We start from the raw sequence: 15,727 nt of genomic DNA, 5'->3' as shown, positions 1-15,727 counted from the left end.
CACGTGCTTCACCGGCTTGTGCGTCTCTGACGACAGCTAACAGCAAGACTGGGCCATGGGTTTGTTACAGAGGCAGCAGAGAGCTGCCTCTGAGGTTTCCTTGGTGCTTGTGCGGGGTTCTGGACGTGGCAGGGGTGACTGCCCGCTCCTGTTGTTACTGTGCGGCCTCCCACTAGCACGGAAATCACTCTTATTACCAGATGAGAAGATAGAGTAGTACAGAAATAAATAAACTAACACCAACAACAGCCCAAACATTAACTACACTGTTAGCAGGTTGAGAGGGAAAGATAAAGAAAAGAAAGAAATCATGCACAGGTCTACCCAGACCTTAAATCAATTATAAGGGCTTTTTCTTCTTTGTCCAGGAAAAACCAGCAGGATGCCAGTGCAACCTAATGGGTCTGAAAACCCAGCATCGTGATATTGAGAGTATTGCTTTCACAGAAGAGAATTCTTATTTATTCATTTATTTCATTAACAAGTCTCTTCACACACCCAAGCCCTCTCTGGGATTCTCTTTAGAGTGAAACTTCTATGCAGTTCCAAGATCTCCCGTGATGTATCACTTTATCAGGAGATAAATCTTAACACTCCCCTTAGACTCTCTCTCTTTAAATTTTGGAAATGCTGACATTCTTCAGGCATATTTAAGTGGAGCTGTACTTCATCCAGACACTGAACAGAACCTGGAAATGATAATCGCGGTGATTAAAAGGTAAAGGAATTTATATATCTAAGGAATTGTTCTTTCTTTCACGTGCCGGTATGTTAGGTTTCAGCTTGTCTCTTCCAGGGATATCTCAGATAGGAACAAGAGTACCAGGAGTACCGAGTGTTACCTTTGTCTCTTTTTCCTGGCATAGATCAATATACACATAGCTCTTTCTGACCATCTGTACCAGTATGCTTTTTTTTTTTTTACTGTCTTCCTTCTACATACCCAAAATATCCCAAATTGCTGCCATTATACTTTTCTATGACCTTCAAAGTACGTAAATCTTTGAGTCAAAATTATCTTGTAGTTTGGTTAATCTCTGGTTAATCTGGTGTGTATGGCCTGAAAATATGAATATAAGAACTTAATTTTAAATTTAATTAAAGCTTAAAAATTTAAATGTTTTGAGAAAAATATATTGACACTTTGATTTCTGTCAGAAATGAGAGAAAGAAAACTTGAAAATATAAGAGAATTATATATATATATGTTTGGCAGTAGTTAAACTAGTCCTTTTCAACCTGTTTAACCAACTTGTGAGGATTTGAGTTAGACATGTATTTGGCATTTTGAAGAAATGGCAGAAATCCCTTCAAGCCACGATTGGTATTAAAAACAAACAAACAAAATCAACAAAAGAGCACCTCCAGTCTCTAGTACATGGGGCTTTATATCTACAAGCGTGATCGTGTCCGCTACAGAACTTGGAATAGATTGCACCAGTTCGTAAGGGACCATGTGTGGCAGAGGTGCTCTCAGGGAAAATTCACTGTGTTGTTATCACAATAAAGGATTGGTTTTCTGTGTGAAAGTAAATGAAAACAGTCCACTTAATCTACTCTTCCACATCTTTCCTTTCTAGAGGCAATTTTTTCCACTCTACAGGTATTGCGTAGATATGGTTTGTTACTTGATGGGTGACTTTGTTATGCCTTGCAAAGTTTTCCATGGGTTGGGGATATTACTTTGCACACGACAAGAACCTCTGCCTGAAGTGAGCGACTTCTTGTTTTCCTTGAGAAGTCATTGAAGGGAGCAGAGCCGAAGCGTGTCCAACCCGTTTGTTACAAAGTGCACAGATCACCGGGACACAATGGGAAACGGGGCGCTTGATTCCTGGTTGCAAACCACAGTTTGCAGGCTGGAAGTCGGAGTTCTCTCAGTTTGCCAGTAAAATGCAGGTGGGAGTCGACTGTGGTGATTATTAAGCCTGTGAGCTTTGGATGATTTTTGCAACTTTGAGGAGAAGCAGCCCCCGGACATATCACCCTGATTATTGGAAGCTGTTCTTTCCTGTATTGTTTGATACTTCTTTGGCTCCCTGCTGATTAACCCAACATATGTTTGCTAAAATTATCTCTCGCTGCTGTTTCTCTCTTTTGGAATTCATACCCTGCTTCTCCATTTTCTGTCTCACCTGGTGACCCCAGCTCAAGCTGCGGGCCTTGGCCCTGGCGATCTTCACGGCGTGGCCTCCTTGGCCCTGGGTTGCCTGATGGCTTCCCGTCTCCTGCCGGCAGACTCGCAGCTTCCCTTCAGCCTGACACTGGACAGAGGTGAGGCCAGGAAGGAAACCACCTCAACTTCAGAAGCGCATTCGAGTGCAACAGGCATGTGCTTGTGGTGAGTAAGAGAGCCCATGGCATTACCCGCTCCCTGCTACTCTTCTTGGCTCACATGTACAGTGAGGAAGGGGAAATCTTCAGAGTCTGTCATGGACGGGGATGTGGACTGAGACTGATGATGGGAATTTGTAGAAATGGGGGTTCCTTTCTTTTCCCTGTGGTGACGGTGCATCAATTCTTTGGTGTTTAAACTTATTCACAGCTTAGGGCTGTTGCACTTGTTGCCACCTGGCTTGGGCACAGCTGAGGGTCAGGTTCCCCCAGGGTGTCACAGCCCCAAGGGGGGTCACGGAGATAGGAGGATACGGAGATAAGAGGGATGGTGACAGGAGGCCGGATGGCCGTACTGGGGTGTTACCAGCCCAGGGCTGGACAGCACCTGCGGGTGAGCACTGCCTCCCTTCTGCGAGGCGGGGCCGAACCCTGCCTTGGGTTCGTGCCTGTGGGGCCGTGCCCGGAACGGGCTTTTCCTGTCGGGCAACATTTTTTGGAGATGTCACAAAATTTCTCATTCTGCACGGGACAAAATCGAGCCCGGAGCCTCCCCCCCCCCGACACACACACCGTGCCTTGCCAACCCTGCCTTCAGCACCGGCTGCGGAGAGGGGGGGGGGCCTCGGGCCGGCTGCTCCCCCCCCCCCCCCCCAAATTGGGGGGGGGGGGGGGATAAGGGGCACTCTGGGGGGGGCGCAGCGCATCCCCCCGGCAGGGGGCGGTGTGGGCTGGCGAGCCGGGCTGTGCCGAGCCGGGCGGGGCGGGGAGGGGAGACGAGGGGAAGGGAGGGGAGAGAAGGGGAGGGGAAGGAGCACAGCCGCCCCTCCCCCGCTTCCTCCTCCTCCTCCTCCTCCTCCTCCTCCTCCTCCTCCCTCCCCCGCGCCGGCGGCCCCGCGCCCGGCCGCCAGAGCCAGACTCGCCGCAGACAGGCGGCAGCCAGCGGGGCGGGCAGGGCGGGGGGAGGAGGAGGAGGAGGAGGAGGAGGAGGCGGCGGAGGCGGCGGCGGCGGCGAGGCTGGGGATGAGTTGGAGGCAGCCGCGGAGCCAGCCCCAGCGCACCGAGGGAGGCTGCCGGGGGCGGCGGGCGCCCCGTCCGCTCGGCGGGGGCCGGGGGGAGGTGAGTGCGGGGGGCACCGGGGGGAGCGGCTGGGGGGAGCCGGGGGGGGGGTGGCCCCCGGGGAGCTGATCGAGGCCGGATCGCCGAGCTCGCTCCGGGGTTTGAAGGTCCCGGGATTTCGGGGTCCCGGGTTTTGGGGTCCCGGGCTGCCCCCCACCCCGGCAGAGGCCGCGGTCCGGGCAGGCAACTTTGGCAGGAAGGGCAAGGAGCGGAGGGGGGGGCTGCCGCCTTGGCGCACAAATGACCTATATTTGACAAAGTGCCCCCCCCCCCCCCCTTTTTTTTTTTTTTTTTTTTAAAGTTTATTAGCAGAAGTGCAGCCCTGCCTGCCGCGTCTGCCCGCAGCCCGCGCGTTGGACGCGTGCATCCCACGTCCCCGAGGCGCTCCCCGCGTGCCGGTGGGTGGCTCCGGGGGAGAGGCGAGCGCACCGCTGCGGGTAGGCTTCACCGGGGAATAAACAGGAAACGGGCAAAAGGCAAAAGTAACTTTTAAAAATTTTTTTCCCTACTCGGAGGTACATCTTCTTGAACGAGTGCCCGCAGCCATAAAGGCTGTGGTGGGGTTTTCCTCCCCAGAAAGGTTCAGACCCTTTTGTGAGCAGCAAGTGATGGCTGTGCAAGAGAGCAGGGATCTGGCGAACAACTCCATACGCTGCTAGAAATAGCGTGTGGCGTTGTAAAAGTTTTATTGATTTAAAACACGGCTATCTTCCTGTCAGGAAGGAAAACTGAGAGGTTTATCTGTTCTTGCAAACAGAAGAACTTTTGCATTAAATGCGTGGGGAATGGAAAGGTGCACCACGTAGCATGAAGAGTGTGCAGCGCCTTCCGTCTGAGGCTAGCTGAGGAGGGAGAGTTTTCCTCAGTAAGAAAGCCCGAGAGGCAATTACCGGTAGGCACAGACGAGGTAAGAACATAGATGCTGCCTAAGTACAGTAATGTACCTCTCTGGACGAGCCTTTGGCTTTTCATTCCTCAGCCGCTGAGTGGTGTTTGTATGGCAGAACTTGTGTTCTGCCTCCCCGCATCGCTTCTTGGGTGAGGCTTCTAGGAAACGTGCCCCTTGCAACAGCCCAGAATTGGTTAAGCACCGGGTGATGCGCTGTTGAGTAGAGATGAATAACTGCGCGTGTGGTGCACACGTGTATGGTCCCACTAATGAGGATATAAATATTAGGGCTCCCTGGCTGTAAGTACCAGGGGAGGGTTTGCGGGGAGGACAGCAGGCTGGGGGGAAGCACTCTGACCGACCTCCCCGCGTCCACGTTCGCTGAGTAGCGATGGTTCTCTCCCTGTCCATGTCTGTGCCGGAGTGGTAGCACCAGGCATTAAGTTACTGCGATAGGTAAAGCAAGCAGTGTGCGGAGAACTGACATCGGAATGCGTCAAGTATGCGGTTATGCATAGAAGTAAAATCTATATCTACATCTTATATCATTACATCTTATATATTCTGCATTTATATCAGCTTATTTAATTCTGATTCTTGGGTACGTGAAGACCATTGCTGCATGCACATAAGGCACACTGGTATTCGCCAGTAAATTAAGATGCCCGTGCAGGCCTAAATGATGATAAATGCATAACACAGAATGAGTTAACAATGTGAGACAGTATATTACAGACCATTGGTTTATGTTAATTGAAACATTACAGGCACTAGGCAGCGTTTGGCTGATGAAGCTTGAGTTCAGCCTTCGGTGGAAGCTGCAGGAGTAGAAGGAAATTGGGATTCAAGACTGAGGCAGAGCAGAATTGCATTTAGTGAGATGCAAATCATTGAGCAGGAGTCTAACCTAACAGTTTAGAGATAACCTGTCTCTTTGTGATTTTTAAGAAGATGTTGCTGTTTTCTCTGCGTAGGACCATTAAGGCAAGACCTGAAAAGATGAGGAGTTGTTAGTTTTCTGCTCACTGAAGGTACCGCGTCTGTTTTTTTCTTTTGTATGTTTGTTTTATTATTTTTTTTGAATGAGAATGAAGTTTTCCCTCTAATTTTCTTGTCCAAACTTTAGTTCTCTTTTTCACAGCTGCCCTGCAGTACTCTCTCTAGCGGCTGCTACCCTACCACCAAGAACTGGTTGCACTTGAGTGATGCTGTCTAAAATCATTGGGAGTACTTTCAGGATATGTAAATCAGAAATAAGTAAATTATTATAAAAAAAAAATGACGTGTCTGAGAGATTGTGTTGAATTAAATTACTTTTGAGAGAATTGAAGGGCTAAAAAACACATACTTGCCCACCAGCTCTTGGCACTGGTAGAAATGGTTCTTGCATTTAACTTACGAGTGGCCTTGGAAGAGTGTTTTTTGTTTTTTTTCTTTTTCTTCTCTCTCTGGTTTCTAATAGTTTAAAACAGCTCCTTGCGAATGAATTGCCAGTTAGGGAATACAAATACTTCTAGGAGTATGGAGACGAATATCTTTGCAGATTGGTTCTGTGGTAACCGTGAAATTCTTCAATGGCACCAAGCTAGTATCAGCTGCTCGTTAGAGGCACTGATGCCAGAACAGTGGTGCATCAGTTGCTGGGAATCCAACCCTGTAGTGAAATGATTCATACATATACATTTTCTTTTCTCAGTTGACAGCTATTTTTAAGAATAGCCGTCTTGCCTAGAAGGTTGATGTCTAAGCAAAGGCAGCCTAGATAGCTAAAAATTTATTTCCCACCAAACATAATCTTATTTTTGTCAGACTTCTAATATGTACACTCAACCATTTAAGTGGAATTGGTTTTAATTGATTTCTTGTTAACTCTCTGGTGCTAATTAGTCATTATAAAGGGATCATGATATTTTGGAGCTGCTGTCAGGAAACGAGCAAATTTTTGCACAAATCAAAGTGATGAGTTTGAAGTAAATGTCAGTTTAAGGGAATTTCTTTGTAAAAATGGATAGTGATGGTTAAATGATAGCAGAGGACTCGATTAGCTGAATAGCTTCTTGCATTTAATGGGATTCTCTAGGTACCTAAGTCTGCAGAAACAGTCTCAGAACAAAATAATTACACATTTGTCCAGTGTCCTTTAACTTTTACTATGTGCTGCACAGGCAGAATGTTCCAGTGAAGGAAAGCTGTTGACCTTTTTTTTTAATTTGCATTCTTCAGAACCTTGTATTTGAAAGAGAAATGTAAGTTATTTATTTCAGAGAGGAGTTTTACGTGCTTACTTCTGAGACTGTCAGTTGAGTGATAGTAACTGTAAGGGCACTGCAGTAGAAAGGAAGCGTGCGAGTTCGAAAGAGTGATCACAGCATTACAGTGTTTTCTGTTCTTCATGCTGGCAAAATGTCTCCGTATTCATTATCTATATTTATTTAATGTATGCATTTCAGTAGCATATGCCTTGATTTAGCGTATTTGGAATATGCTAAATGTGGGTGCATTTTGCTAAATGCTTTTTCTTATTGTTTAGTTAAGCGAAGGAGATTTGCAAGTACCCATATCACCATTCGTTATCACTCAGCATAATAGTAGGTAAATTTAATCTTCCTGATTAAGATTATTTTGGTCACAAGAGACAAGGGAGTGAAAATGAATCATTTTCTTGATGTTGTGCTGGGTCTGTGCCGTTCATATCTGCTTTTCTGTTCTGTAAAATCTTATTACAGACAGCACTCTGACCTTTTAAATGATCTTGCTCTCCGTCAAACTTTCAGATAGGAGACAGAAATTAGGAAGAACCTAAATGCAATTTCTCTTCTTATTGCCAGTGGAGAGCTTTCCTAGATTTGAATTAAGCTTTCTTTGTGCCAAATGGTTGACTTTTCTTGAATAAAATCTCTTTAGGGTATGCAGAACATCCTCTGGTTAATATATTGGCATTCCCAGAACCCACTAAAACTTAGGCAGGTTGCCAGACACCACTTAATGAGGATGCCGAATGTCTGGCACAAATCTGCATGAAAACCAGCAAAGAAGTTGGGGGTGGAAGTGAGTGCGGTGGGGAGAGGGCTGGGAAAGTGACACGTCCATACCCACTGGTTATTTTTTTATGTCTGCATTTTGCAGATACCACTGATCAGAAATCTTTTCTGCTGGATTTTGAAAACTTGCGGGGCACGACTTTGGACGTTCCCCATCGAGGTCGCTGTGTTCACTTGGGTTAGCATTTATTGTGGAAGTAGTTTATGGGCTAGGGGATTTAGTTTTTGCGGAGAGCGCCAAAAGAGGATGGGAAATGATAGTGATTTTTGAGACTTAACATCTACTAAAACCGAAAAGCATTTGATAACGTTGTTAGTTTGGGGAACAATGCAAGTTGGTGATTGCCAGCATCCACATAGAAAGGCTGGTAAAGTTGCAGGCAGGGATAAATAAACTGCTGCTGCCAGAAGAGTTGTGTGCAATGTGAACCTGTTGCGTGGTTCTGCCTGATGCGACTCTGCCTAGGTTTTGCTACACGATAAGCAGAAGTGCAAGTGTAATAGACTCTTTGACCTGATGGCAAGATGCCTTTTTTAAAAAAAAGAGTTCAAGCTGAGGTATTTTTCCATTATAGTGATGTTAGAAGCATAATATATTATTTTGTGTCGAATCAAATGCTTAGTCCTGAGGGTAGGAACTGATAAACCAAGGTCAGTTATATTCCGACCTAAACATTACATCAGACATTTAAAACATGAACGTTTTCAGCATTTTTCCCAGGCTTTAGTCTCTCCCTTGCTCAGTGAGAAAGCAGTAGTCCTATATAGACATCTTTAAAGTAGATAAGCATGTGTATAGGCAGTCTTAAAGTAGATAGGTTTGTAGGCATGATTGAAATATTTTATCCAAAATGTTTCATTAACTCCACTGGGAGAATTTATTGTTGTTTGTTTTTGCACGTTACTGAATTCAGAAATGCGTGTGCTTGTTACTTTCCAGTATAAGTTTAAATTGTGCAGTTTTGGGGAACTATTCTTAGGAGGAATTTTGCTCGCTAGAGTAATAGCAAGTTTCTGAAGTATGCATTAGGACTAAATTATAATTTCCTGATTGGTTTCACTAAGATGAGGCAATACATGAAAGTATTAAAGTCTTTGAACTTCAATAGCAGTGGAGAAAGGGACAAGTGTATGGAGTATTTGGAGAGTTGTATGGGAATCTTTGAGTAGGGTGTTACAGAATTTTATCTGTGTTGACACTAATTATTAGGTGTCTATAAGATGGAGGAAACAAGTGGTGAGAATGGTGGACAGTGTGCCCACGTTTTTCAACCAACATGTTTAGGATTAGTGCAAAAAGTCAGGACTGCATCTCCTAGAGAAGCCCCACTGCTCAAATGCTGCACGTGGGCATGGGATGTGTTGAGGAAGTGTCTTAGGAATTGGCGTTGTGTTTGCATCTCCAAGTGCTGTTGATTTCTTCCATGCGAAGCACCTTGGTGCTCTGTTTGCTAAAAATGGAAACCGACAATGAATCTGTTTCTCAAAAGGACTGATTCACGATATTGAACTTGCTATTGCCTATAAAAGTCAAGTTTGGAGCTTTTCATTCGTGTTCAGTATATCATTTTGTTCGTATGTTCTGAAGTTGTAAAAGATGTAATGACTTTTAGGGAAGAAGTGCTCTTATGAATAATTGTATGATAAATATCTTGAGGTTTGAATGATTCTACTTTAATTCTTGACCACTGAATGTATTTACGTCATGATTTTAGACAATAGTATACAAATCTGTTTTTTTTTTTTTTTTGGTGGAGAAATCCTGGTTTTACTCAGAATTCTGAAATAAGAGTTGACTCATCTGTCTAGTAATATCCAGCATATGCCAGTATAAGGCTACTGTACCTTGTCTTTAATTTTTTGTGTCCAGTACTTGCAAGCGTCTTCAAACAGAACAGTTCTTAAAACACAACTTTGGCTCTTCTTGATTTCAGAGGTTATGAGAAGGAAAATGTGTGATTCTTTTTAGTTACCTTTTCCTGTGGTCTGTCTGAGCCTATTAGTTTGGTTTCTCACACCTGTAGCCTACTTGCTCTCCATTTCATAGAAGGAAAGGAGGGGGCAGTCTGTGACTGAGATACGAAGCAATCTCTTTAACAACCCTCTTCTTCCACTGAGACTTCTGTGAAATTTTTACTGTGTGTTAATTAAGAGTGATCTATTATTACTTTGGACTTGTAAACACCTTGAAACATTCCATTAGGTGTTAATGACACATGAAGCAAGAATTAATATAAATTTGTTATAGTACATCCCTACTAGATTTACGTCTATGTAATTGCCTTCACGTGGAATTGTTACACCCAACTATTGGGTGTAAGCGGTGTTGCTTCATTTTCTGCTTTTGCTTAACCATTAGTTATTGTGTCAAGTGATACTAAGAGCGTATTTTGACCTGTGTTACACAGACTTTCAACTGGACATGTGCTGTGGTTTGCTTGGGATTTTTGTAAGACAGAAGTGAGTTGCCTGCCTTCTGCCCTATGGGTCAGAGCTGAGGGGCACAGCAGAAGGTGTGGGAGAGGAGATGATGTGAGGAACACTTCAAAATAACCTAATTTAATCTCCATAGCCGTTGAACTGGCGCCTTCTGTGAATTACCTAATAGGTGTATATTCCTCTTTTAATTTCGCCTTAATGCATGACTGGTTTTGTAGGTTTTGCTTAACTAGTGTTAAGCAAAATGAAATTGAACGTTTGTAAAATACATAAATATATATAAATATGTGCAGATAAGATACAATACTCCTAAATTAAAGATTGCAGCTGCTAATATAGAAGCTAGGCTTGTGCTGACTAATAGCCCCGGTCGGCCAGTGCACTTGATGTGGAGATGTTTTTGTTTTACAAAAATTTTGTGTTAATTACGATTCCTCAACAAACTTGTACGGGTAGTAGAAGGGGCTCTATAAACATTTCCAAAATCTATGTTTTCTGTGTTCTTTCACATTCCTTATACTGTTTCAGTAACCTTCCTAACAGGTTTCTAGAAACAGCATGTTTGAGATTAACTTTCTGCAAATAACTCAGTTTTCACTTAAAATGTCTTATGAGTTAACTTTATTTAGTTGGGAAGCTTAAAGCGATCCATCTATCCAATCAAAACAGCTTGCACTATGTTGAGTACAGGTACTGTTTGGTGCTTACTTTCACATAGATTATAATAATAATATTTTTTTTTCAAAAAGCTACCATCTGTTGATGAACAGAAATACTGCCAATGTTTGTCAAATGTATGCTTTATCTGACCTGTTCTACTTAGCACCTTATGGCAAAGCTTTCTCATCAAAGCAATTTACAATTTACTTTATTCTTACTGCGCCTTAAATAGATTGATAACAGTGATAGTATCACTTTTTAATGTAGGCATTAATGTCCTGAGGATTAGGGAGATAAAAATCTCTCTAGCTGTAAGAGGAAGTTACCTGCAATAGGTGTAGAGATTAGGATTCTAACTCAAAGCTATAGGTGAAAATCACTGTTTTGTCCTAATGATCTTTACAGCTCTTTGATGAAAATTACTGGGATTATGTAAAGCTCCTACAGCAGAAAGCTCCAGTAGCCTGTGTACATTGGTCTGCTTTTTTCGTGGGTGGTTGCTGGGCAAGTAGGTAAATTTCAAGAAAAAAAAATACCACAGTGCTGGTGTAGTGCGGGTAATGCACAAAAAATAGTTGGGAAGCACTTGGTTCATGTTTCTTCTTCTTTTTTCTTTTTTTTTTTTTTAATTATCAAATAACCTCACCATCCAAGAGGAATGAAAAGAACTAGAGAGGAAAAGAGGGCTTCTGTGGGCTGTAGAGGAGGAGTTAGATGCATAAGATATCCTGGAAGTGTCTTTTGAGATGATGAGTTCTCTCTTCAGTTGAATATGCAACCAGCAGCAACAGACTCTGCCTTTTCCCATTCCCTCTTTCCCTCTGGGTATTGTTAGAGGTTGGAGATAAAAGCCTTTAATTGTGTCTACATGGAGATACCAAAGCAAATCACCTGAAGTGTCAAGTCAAGATGTGTATGTTTAAGTATGTTAAACTTGTGTGTGAATGCTGTGTTGAATATAGAACAGCCTTCTAGCTCTAGCTTGAATCAATCAAAGGTCATTTTACATCTGAATGAGAACATCATTCAGAGCATAAGTTGAGTTACAGTGATATGAAACCATCTGTGTATGAATGAGAGCCTCTTGACATAGATGTTTACCATACTTTATCTTCACCATTTTATCCTGTGCTTGATTTATCTTGTCTTTCCTCAGTGTCACTTATTATTGATCAGTTTTCATGGTGCTGCTATGAAGAGGCATTTCAAATGGAGCTAATTGCAAACTTTCAAGTGAACATAATTTAGTCAGAAATGGCAGTACATTGAACTTGAGATGATTCATTGCAAATATTTTAGATTTGACAGACTTTCACTCAAACCAAAACAAGACGTGACCTCTCTTTGATTCCCGGTGAACTGTGGTTTGGCCGGAGGCCTGGTGTTTTCAGGGTCCTTGGCATGGAGCAAAACTGCCAAGGATCCAACCGCAACCAAGGACATTGTGTTTCTAGGAACATGGGGTTTTCTTGCACAGCCTGCATGAGAAGTCTATTGCAGAGAGAAAGGCTGAAGAAATCCCTGAGGACCCACCTCAGATGTGGGGACCTGCAGTGATCCTTTGTGTTTTGAAACTGGCTGTCCTCCAAACGGTAAAAGTAAGAAAAAAAAATAGTCCTACTCAGCAGATGTAAAACTGGAACCGTCAGTTGGTAGGAAATTAGGAAACTTTTGGGCTTTGCTCTGAAATAAATGAATAATATTGAAAAATATGTTGCAACCCAGAATCTGGCTAGTTCTAGGCTGAGCTGTGTTTCATTATGCTTTCATGGATGTTGATTAATATCTGCCTTGCCTCTTCTTTTCAATATGGAGCTCATCTGAGGAAGTTCCTCAGGAGAACCAAAGGCTCTGTTGTCCAAAGGCTTTAACTTACATTCCATCATGTCAGCCCTGAACAGAGGTTTCTACGTTGCACTTTCCTATGTCTTGCATTGGAAGATTTACATAAAGCAATGTTTGTTTTGAAGCTTTTATATTCTAAGGGGTTAAAATGGACCGTGAAGCATTCTGAGAAAGGAGATAGTTGTCTTCTTTTCCCCATTTCTGTCCAGCTGAACTTATCTCCTAGAGGGACCAATGTATTGCAGGGAAGAGGAACTGCCCAGTTGAAGCAGTTGCAGATGCAGCGTGCATAGCTGAAGTTCTGTTCTACTTGCACCCTTTTGCAAGTTACCCTTACAAAATTAAGACTGTTCCTGATGTTCCTGTTGAGACCCATTAGGTGATGTTGGTAGAGGTTATATTTTCTTCTCTGAAGAGGAAAAGGATATTCTTTCTCGTTCTTTATAATCATTTGATTTTATAAGATGATTCAAGGATTGCTGTATTCTCCTTATTAAAAAATAAACAAAAAAACCTTCTGAACTTTCAATCCACTGAGAAGATAAAATGCTACCTTAGAGTTGATGGTTGTATGAATGAAAATTTGGGAGTGATGCTGAAGTCAATACATTGAAATGCTTGTGTGGTTGAAGATGTTGATAACACAAGTGTCTCTTCAAAAAATGAAGGGACAAATGAGTTGTGATATAGTAGCTGCTGGACATTCAGTTGACATGTCCACAATGTTTGCACGCTTGTGAAGTTTAAGGCGATTGAAGGAGAGGCAGATAGATTTTAGCAGCCTAAGCATCTCCCTGACTCATGAATATACAGAATTCCAAATGTATTCCCAGGGCCAGTGAGTTGATTAGTTTTTAAAACTTGAGTTTTGTTTGTTTTTAAAGCTTTGTCACAGAGTTGTAACGGTCTCAACAATCTAATTTACGTGGTTTACATGGTATAGCAGGTACTAGGGCAAGACAAAATATGTAAGAAGTCATCATCCTGATATCATGAGTCTTATTTTTGGATGAAGGAGAAGAGTAAACTTATTAGCGGATGCTAAGAGTAGTCTCTTTTCACAGTGTAAAAATTTTAAATGAGTATTTTTTTCCCCGTCTCTGACCATGGTAAGTAAAATATGCCTTCTTCCCCTCATGTGCTTGAGATGTTTTGGGATGTTTATGACACTTACCAAAAAATAAATGCAGGATGCAACTGCTTCTGATATCTCCCACATTTTTGTTAGTTTTCCTGTTGCTCCCGTAGCTAAAGACTTCCCTTTCCCTCTCTCTCTTGTACTTTAGGATGCAGACATTTCAGAGAAGTCATGCATCTGTAATGTCTCAATGGCTTCCTCTTCTTTGCTTTTCCCTTCCACCCCAGTCAAGAAATTCCAGATGGAAGCTCCTTGGTGTCAGTAACAGCTGCAGAGCAGATACATTTTTTTTTGCATCTTCAGAGCTGTAACCATTGTAGCTCCATATATGTAGGTATATTACACATTTACATTATGGATCTTCTGGTCTTTGCAGTTCCTTGAGGCTCTTCTATCATCCTTTCTGTAGTATTTCCTCTGTTTTCTGTTCCCAGTTAAAAGTAGTTGCTTCCAACAAAAAGAAGTTAAGATTCCATTATAGACTTGATTTTTAGGAAGTCTGACTATTTCGGAGTTCTGTGTTGTGACTCAAAAACTGTGCTCCCTTCTTTCATCTCTAGGGTTTATAATAAGGTGTCAGCAATGATCTAGTCCATCTGGGAGCTTGCATCAATACTTGGGAGAGCCATATGTGTCTGCCTCAAACAAGGCTATAGAAAAGCGTTCCACTAGCAACCAAGATGTCATCCATCTGCTAGACAATCCTGTAGCTAGTTAGCTTAATGACGTATTTATTTGACTAGATGTTTCTGCGTAGCAGACTCCAGCTTTCCTCCCTGGTCAAATTAATTCCAAAACCTCCATGCTCTGGAGAAAAAAAAAATAAACGTGCCCGTTCTGGAGAATGTCAGGAAGTCTGGGGCTTGATGGGTTTGCTGTATTTATCTACTTCAGGATGTGGCGCTCCCGATCTCCACGTGAGCACATTGTGAGGAGGTCGCCCTGGCCTTCCTGTGCGGGCAGGCCGTGCCGCGCAGGTGTCGGTGTCGGGGTGGTGGAGGGATCAGCAGGCCAGACTCAAGACCTGCGTGACCTTAGCTGCATGTAGAAATCCAATCACGCTGCTACTACTTCAGGGTATTATTTTAGCACAGGGAGCCGTGCGAGGATTGCCTTCTGCAGCAGTGAGAGCCTGGCTTGTCACCGTAAGGGCTTTACACGGCTACGCAGAATAAGCCAGGTGATTATTTCACTTTGTTGCCTTAACAGAAATGTTTATTGCAAGATTAAGGGGCTCACAGTCTTCAATGCACACATTGTAGTTATTTGTGTTCTCAGGTGGTCCTGCACGGTCAGAGCTGCAGGAGCTGGGGTGGAAATGTGCTGTGGGAAGGGAAGCCCTGTAAACTTCAGATATTGCTTGTTCTTACTGTGGTAAAATAGAGCACGTTGGGGCTGACTGTCATTGATTTTTTTCTTTTCCCAGCCGCTCTATCTACTGTTTATTTTTAGTCCAAAGAGGCTAAGTCAGTGTTGCAAATTCTAGGCTGATCTGATTTCTAATCTGTCTCTGAGTCAGAGTTGAGTTGAGAAGGGGGCAAAGCAACAGGAAAAATGCAAGTCTAAAGGAAAAAGAATACTTCATGTTTGTGGCAATTGCATTAATCTGTGTTGAAGTAATTTGGTGAATTTAATGTGGGAAAATGCATATGTGTGTGTACAAACAACTGTGCCATCGAGTCCATCGGTAGATCTTCATTCATATCTTGCAAGGGACTTCACATGCGTAGTTGCATTAATTTCCCTGAGAGACCTTCACAACCTTTTCTGAATACAGCTGTTTCTTGATTGGAGCGGAAACAATGCGATCTACTAACTCTGGTCAATTTTACCTGGCAATCTTTCTTCAAAAATCAGTGGACATTGATAAAAATGAACTTGGTGAACCTCAATGAAAAATTAGTAGTTTATGCAGGCCCTAAATAAGGCTGAGAAATAGACCCTAAATAAGGCACAGAAACAAAACTGTTTCTTTGCTGTACGCTTAGATGCCTCTCTTCTTACAGGTGTAAAACATCTTTTGTGGGCGTAGTAAGAGCTCTGTACTCACTCTTGCCTCATCTGATGATGATACAGAGAACCAAGGAGTAATTCAGGTTGGAAGGGACCTTCTGGAATTCATCTAGTCCAACCTCCAGGAATAGGACTAAGGTTTTGGTGAAGTGGAAGAAAATACAGAGCATGAAAGAAGATGGCCTGAATTCTAAACATTGCAAGTCCCCAAAAATGAGCAAAATTTACATAAACTGTTGTCGCAGGTGG

The 15,727-nt window shown here is 43.0% G+C and overlaps 1 protein-coding gene across 1 annotated transcript in view; it reads left to right on the top strand.

The window, feature by feature from the left end:
• The first annotated feature begins 3,193 nt into the window (after positions 1 to 3,193).
• LDLRAD4 (low density lipoprotein receptor class A domain containing 4) overlaps positions 3,194 to 15,727 on the top strand; it is a 280,454-nt gene continuing 267,920 nt past the window's right edge. The window contains exon 1 of the mRNA XM_035318273.1: positions 3,194 to 3,453. The gene's annotated coding sequence lies outside the window, so the exon portion shown is untranslated. The remainder of the gene's footprint in view (positions 3,454 to 15,727) is intronic.

The sequence above is a fragment of the Oxyura jamaicensis genome, chromosome 2 (genome assembly GCF_011077185.1).
Source record: "Oxyura jamaicensis isolate SHBP4307 breed ruddy duck chromosome 2, BPBGC_Ojam_1.0, whole genome shotgun sequence".
Lineage (NCBI taxonomy): Eukaryota > Metazoa > Chordata > Aves > Anseriformes > Anatidae > Oxyura > Oxyura jamaicensis.
This window is presented reverse-complemented; position numbering and strand designations above follow the sequence as displayed.